Genomic DNA, 7,079 nt, shown 5'->3' on the forward strand with positions numbered 1-7,079 from the left:
CACATGGACTACGCCTTTCCACATTAACATACTTAGTTTGTTTTTCTCAACCAAGTAAAATGCATTAACCTTTATACTTAATGAAGCCCATACACATTCATTAACCAATATGCAATTAAACCGAGAACATAACAATTGCACACAAGTATAAAGGGAGGGGCAACTCCCGAACAAGTCTGCCCGATAACAATATATTATGAGAATCTTCAATAATACATCATACAAGTGTGCCTGGCAAAATACAAGGCCAACACTTAGAAATATTTACAATCAGTCTTTTACAATCATGTGCAACCGCACACGATAGGAGGGTGCTCACCCGAGACACCAGAACTCCTCCAATTCAGCTCCGCACACAATTCAACCCAACTCGTACCTCTGCCAAACTTCGACCTCCAATAAAGACTGCACCTTCAAGAGAAGCGCATGAGCTATGCGCACTTCCCTTTCTGCACCCTGTTTTACCCCTTCGCAGTTATGAGAGAGAGATATAAGTGCATTGTGCTTGCTTGTCCAAATGAAGCCTTGCGTCCTCAAATATATACGCTTGCTTGCCTTTGGTGAAGGGGTGTCAAGCCATTAGGCCGACCCCACAAAACTCATGTACACGCCCCTGCCTTAACTTATTTGCAAGTCGGCCTTTGCCTTTGGCAAAGCCTCCAACGCAAAGGTATAAGGCTTCGGCCCTTTTCCCATTTCGCACTAAGTGTAAAATTGCAGCTCGGCTGTTCGTCGCAAATAGCTCGGCTATTTGTCGCATTGTCAGGTCGCCCGCCCATCGTGCACGGGTCGCCCACCGGGGCGTCCGCCCATCTTTCACGGGTCGCCTGCCCGGGGCGCCCGCCCATCGTTCACGGGTCGTCTGCCGGGGTGCCTGCCCATCGTTCCGCCGTGCCCGCTCGCACCTGTCGCCGTTATATCCACGCTTGTCTGTGCTCTCCAGCTCGTCGCACCGTCGGGTGACTCGCCCGCACCATAGACCCGCGTCCATCAGCTCGTCGCACCGCCGGGTGACTCGCCCGTGCAGACCCGGCTCATCGGCTCGTCGCACCGCCGGGTGACTCGCCTGTGTAGACCCGCACCTATCAACGCGTCGCACCGCCGGGTGACTCGCCCGTACAAACCCACGCTCATCGGCTCGTCGCACCGCCGGGTGACTCGCTCGTGTAGACCCACGCCCGTCAACTCGTCGCACCGCCGGGTGACTACCCCGTGCAGACCCGCGCTCATAACTCGTCGCCCCGTCGGGTGACTCGTCGGTTTGTTAACTCATCGGGTGGTCCGCCCGTGTAGACTTGTGCCCGTCGTGCAAGGGGCGCCCACCCACTGTCCTGTGTGCCTACCCGGGTCGCGCCCATCGTCCAATCGCCGTGTGAAGGGGTGTTTTCCCGTCGCACTCCTGCCTGGTTTGCTAGGTCCTTACATTACCGAACGAGTTCAGACGGGCGCCCTCAAACGACCCACCCGAATGAGTTCACAAGGGCGCCCTCAAACGACCCGCCCGAATGATTTTTCATGGGTGCTCGAACGACCGAAACGAACCGACAAGGGAGAGTCGGGCAAACGAGCTGCACGAACATGCACAAAGCCAACCTCGGGTCACAACTTAGCATTTTTGATACGGCCCTCGCCCGAACGACCCGCTCGAACGAGTTCACACGGGCGCCCTCAAACGACCCGCCCGAACGACCCACCCGAACGACCCGCCTGAACGAGCTCACACGGGCACCCTCAAACGACCCGCCCGAACGACCCACCCGAACGACCCGCTCGAACGAGTTCACACGGGCGCCCTCAAACGACCCTCCCGAACGATTTTTCATGGGCGCCCGAACGACCGAAACGAACCGACAAGGGAGAGCTGGGTAAACGAGCTGCACAAACGTGCACAAAGCCAACCTCGGGTCACAACTTAGCATTTTCGATACGGCCCTCGCCCGAACGACCCGCCCAAATGAGCTCACACAGGCGCCCTCAAACGACCCGCCCGAACGAGTTCACATGGGCGCCCTCAAACAACCTGCCCGAACGATTTTGCATGGGCGCCCGAACGACCGAAACGAACCGACAAGGGAGAGCTGGGCAAACGAGCTGCGCGAACGTGCACAAAGCCAACCTCAGGTCACAACTTAGCATTTTTGATACCCGAACGACCCACCCGAACGACCCGCCCGAACGAGTTCACACGGGCGCCCTCAAACGACCCGCCCGAACGAGTTCACACGGGCGCCCTCAAACGACCCGCCCGAATGACCCACCCGAACGACCCGCCCGAACGAGTTCACACGGGCGCCCTCAAACAACCCGCCCTATCACGCCCCTAGGCCTACGGTAGTCTTCCAACCGTGTCCGGCGAGGTGCGGCACCACCGTACACTTTCTTTTTAACAATACACGTGCACATGGATTATGCCTTTCCACATTAACATACTTAGTTTGTTTTTCTCAACCAAGTAAAATGCATTAACCTTTATACTTAATGAAGCCCATACACATTCATTAACCAATATGTAATTAAACCGAGAACATAACAATTGCACACAAGTATAAAGGGAGGGGCAACTCCCGAACAAGTCTGCCCGATAACAATATATTATGAAAATATTCAATAATACATCATACAAGTGTGCTTGGAAAAATCCAAGGCCAACACTTAGAAATATTTACAATCACTCTTTTACAATCATGTGCAACCGCACACGGTACGAGGGTGCTCACCCGAGACACCAGAACTCCTCCAATTCGGCTCCGCACACAATTCAACCCAACTCGTACCTCTGCCAAACTTCGACCTCCGGTAAAGACTCCACCTTCAAGAGAAGCGCATGAGCTATGCGCACTTCCCTTTCTGCGCCCTGTTTTACCCCTTCGCAGTTATGAGAGAGAGATATAAGCGCGTTGTGCCTACTTGTCCAAATGAAGCCTTGCGTCCTCAAATATATACGCTTGCTTGCCTTTGGTGAAGGGGTGTCAAGCCATTAGGCCGAACCCACAAAAATCATGTACAAGCCCCTGCCTTAACTTATTTGCAAGTCGGCCTTTGCCTTTGGCAAAGCCTCCAACGCAAAGGCATAAGGCTTCGGCCCTTTTCCCATTTCGCACTAAGTGTAAAATTGCAGCTCGGCTGTTCGTCGCAAATAGCTCGGCTGTTTGTCGCATTGTCGGGTCGCCCGCCCGTGTCGCCCACCCATCGTGCACGAGTCGCCCGCCGGGGCGTCCGCCCATCGTTCACGGGTCGCCCGCCCGGGGCGCCCGCCCACCGTTCACAGGTCGCCCGCCGGGGCGCCCGCCCATCGTTCACGGGTCGTCTGCCGGGGCGCCCGCCCATCATTCCACCGTGCCCGTTTGCACCTGCTGCCATTATACCCATGCTTGTGTACGCTCTCCAACTCGTCGCACAGTCGGGTGACTCGCCCGCACCGCAGACCCGTGTCCATCAACTCGTCGCACCGCCGGGTGACTCGCCCGTGCAGACCCTCGCTTGTCGGCTCGTCCCACCGCCGGGTCACTTGCCCCTGTAGACCCGTGCCTGTCAACTCGTCGCACCACCGGGTGACTTGCCCGTGCAGACCCGCGCTCATCGACTCGTCGCACCGCCGGGTGACTCGCCCGTGTAGACCCGCGCCTGTCAACTCGTCGCACCGCCGGGTGACTCGCCCGTGCAGACCCGCGCTCATCAACTCCTCGCCCTGCCGGGTGACTCGCCCGTGCAGACCCGCGCCCATCAACTCGTCACGCCGCCGGGTGACTCGCCCGTTTGTTAACTTGTCGGGTGGTCCGCCCGTGTAGACCTGCGCCAATCGTGCACGGGGCACCCACCCATCGTGCAAGCGAGCCCGCCCACTGTCGTGTGTGCCTACCCGGGTCACACCCACCATCCAACCGCCGTGTGAAGGGGTGTTTGCCCATCGCACACATCCCCAGTTTGCGAGGTCCTTACACGCCCGAACGACCCGCCTGAACGAGTTCACACGGGCGCCCTCAAACGACCCGCCCGAACGATTTTTCATGGGCGCCCGAACGACCGAAACGAACCGACAAGGGAGAACCGGGCAAACGAGCTACACGAACGTGCACAAAGCCAACCTCGGGTCACAACTTAGCATTTTTGATACGGCCCTCGTCCGAACGACCCATCCGAATGAGTTCACATGGGTGCCCTCAAACGACCCGCCCGAACGACCCACCCGAACGACCCGCCCGAACGAGTTCACACGGGCGCCCTCAAACGACCCGCACAAACGAGTTCACATGGGCGCCCTAAAACGACCCGCCCAAACGATTTTTCGTGGGCGCCCGAACGACCGAAACGAACCGACAAGGGAGAGTCGGGCAAACGAGCTGCACGAACGTGCACAAAGCCAACCTCGGGTCACAACTTAGCATTTTTGATACGGCCCTCGCCCGAATGACCCACCCTAACGAGTTCACACGGGCGCCCTCAAACGACCCGCCCGAATGAGTTCACACGGGCGCCCTCAAACGACCCTCCCGAACGACCCACACGAACGACCCGCCCGAACGAATTCACACGGGCGCCCTCAAACGACCCGCCTGAACGATTTTTCATGGGCACCCGAACGAACAAAACGAACCGACAAGGGAGAGCCGGGCAAACGAGCTGCACGAACATGCACAAAGCCAACCTCGGGTCACAACTTAGCATTTTTGATATGGCCCTCGTCCGAACGACCCGCCCGAACGAGTTCACACGGGCGCAATCAAACGACCCGCCCGAACAACCCACCCGAACGACCCGCCCGAACGAGTTCACACGCGCGCCCTCAAACGACCCTCCCGAACGATCTTTCATGGGTGCCCGAACCACTGAAACGAACCGACAAGGGAGAGCCGGTCAAACGAGCTGCACGAACGTGCACAAAGCCAACCTCGGGTCACAACTTAGCATTTTTGATACGGCCCTCGCCCGAATGAGCCACCCGAACGAGTTCACACAGGCGCCCTCAAACGACCCGCCCGAACGACCCACCCGAACGACCCGCCCGAATGACCCACCCGAACGACCCGCCCGAACGAGTTCACACGGGAGCCCTCAAACGACCCGCCCGAACGACCCACCCGAATGACCCGCCCGAACGAGTTCTGATCCAGGTGGATATTGGTGGCCACCTGCCAAGTTCACCTGGACCCCCACCATTGTCTTTCTCAGCATTTTCAGTTTCCTTAATTGTAGCACAACTTACTATTTTTAGCAGTTTTTCGGGTCCTGAACTTCCGGAGCCGTTTTGAGGCCCTAAACGACGTTTTTTGGGAAATCTACCGCCAGCGATTTTTTTGATAAAAATTGTCTTTTCTGTCGTAGTCCTCGGAGAGATCTTTCCAACGGGCTATCATGCACGTCAAACAGAGATAGTATGACCAATTCGCGACCCCGGGAAGTTGATGTACCAACTTACCCAAAAACGGGGCCCACAATTTGGCGTTTCATCTTCTAGGGTTAGGTTTTGGAATGTGAAGGGTTTTCTATTGTTTCTCAACAATAAATAGGCCTCCGAGCCTCATTGTAAGACAGTTCAGAGGCATGTAGCCATCACATCTCTTCTCAGAGATAAGCTACCATCGCCCTAGCTAGTTTATTTCCATTTCTGTTGTAAGCATATTTGAGTATTTTCCATTAATGAAATGAAGTATTATTTCCGCTGCATCTTTGTGTATATGGTTATCTCTGTAATTTGTTGCGTTCCTGTTTAAATCCGGATCAGTGGTATCAGAGCGGTCTGCTTTTTCTCTGTTTTTCTTTGCATGTCCCCAACAAGGTCGGGATATAAGGAGTTAGGGCTTGAACTGGTTGAACCTTTGCAAGACCAGCCTCGCAAATCCCGACGGCCTCCCATGGCGGACGAGAAGAAAGACGAGGGGGCAGGAGATCCCATCAAAATCTTGCTCGAAGAAGCCCTCGAGCGACAACGGAACGCGATGATGGACAGTTTTGCCCAGATCCTTCAGCGGCTACCCAGAAGCAACGCATCGGCTTCCAGCAGCTACTCTGGAAACGCCACACCCTTTAAGGTACAAGTTAATTTTGAAATCCCCATATTCGAAGGTCAGATAGACGCAGATGCCGTAGATAAATGGTTAAATCTGCTAGAGGGTTATTTTTCTGTTCATGAATTTTCGAGTCGGGAAAAGATTGTTTTTGCTCTCCTCAAAGCAGCCCCCCACGTCAAGGACTGGTGGGAAACCTACTGCGAGCAGAAGGATGAAAGTACTGGCTCACTATTTTCAGCCGCACCCACCTGGGATTCGTTCCGGGATGCCATCAAGGAGCAGTACTACCCTGTCGGAAGCTATGAGGATGAATACATAAAGTGGACCACGCTGCGGCAGGGAAGGGACCAAGACGTGCCGGAGTTCACCAATCTTTTCCATACCCTTCGCACAAAGTTGGGTATCAAGGATTCGGAGCAACATTTGATACTCAAATACCGTGGCTGCCTGCACAAGTACATCCAGGAAGAAATACAATTCCTAAACATCCCCTCGCTCGGCGCAGCATACCGGTATGCCGTCAAGGTCGAGCAGAAGTTTAAACAAAAGAAGCGAGACTTTGGATCTGCGAATCCAAAGCAGGGGAAAGGTGCCCCTAAACCACAGAACAAAGGACAAAGCCAAGGCGGGACAGCCCAAGACAACCAGCCGAAGCTGCAAGCAAAGAACAGCGCCGCGAAGCCGAGAAAGGACACTGGAAAATGGTGCGAGTTCCATAAGAGCTCCACTCACAACACAAGTGAGTGTCGGGCCAAGCAGTCACTGGTGGCTGAGCTAAAGGTTTCAGAATCAGATGCATGTTCCGACTCTGAGTCAGAACCCGATAAGGGGTATGAAAAAGGGAAGCAGATCATTGATGCGGATCCCAGCGCCACTGTTGCTACCGCAAAGATCCAGAAAAATGAACCCGAAGATCCAGAGGAGGAGGAGCGTCTCTTCCACTCCCAGATGTGGGTAAAGGGCTCCCCGATACAGTTCATTGTTGATAGCGGGAGTCAAAAGAACCTCATTTCGGCAGAGGTCGTGAAGCGGTTGGGCTTACCGACCACAGCACATCCACAACCATACACC

This window comes from Pinus tabuliformis, chromosome 7 (assembly GCF_031772625.1).
Source record: "Pinus tabuliformis cultivar Carrire ecotype Pingquan chromosome 7, CPIR1, whole genome shotgun sequence".
Lineage (NCBI taxonomy): Eukaryota > Viridiplantae > Streptophyta > Pinopsida > Pinales > Pinaceae > Pinus > Pinus tabuliformis.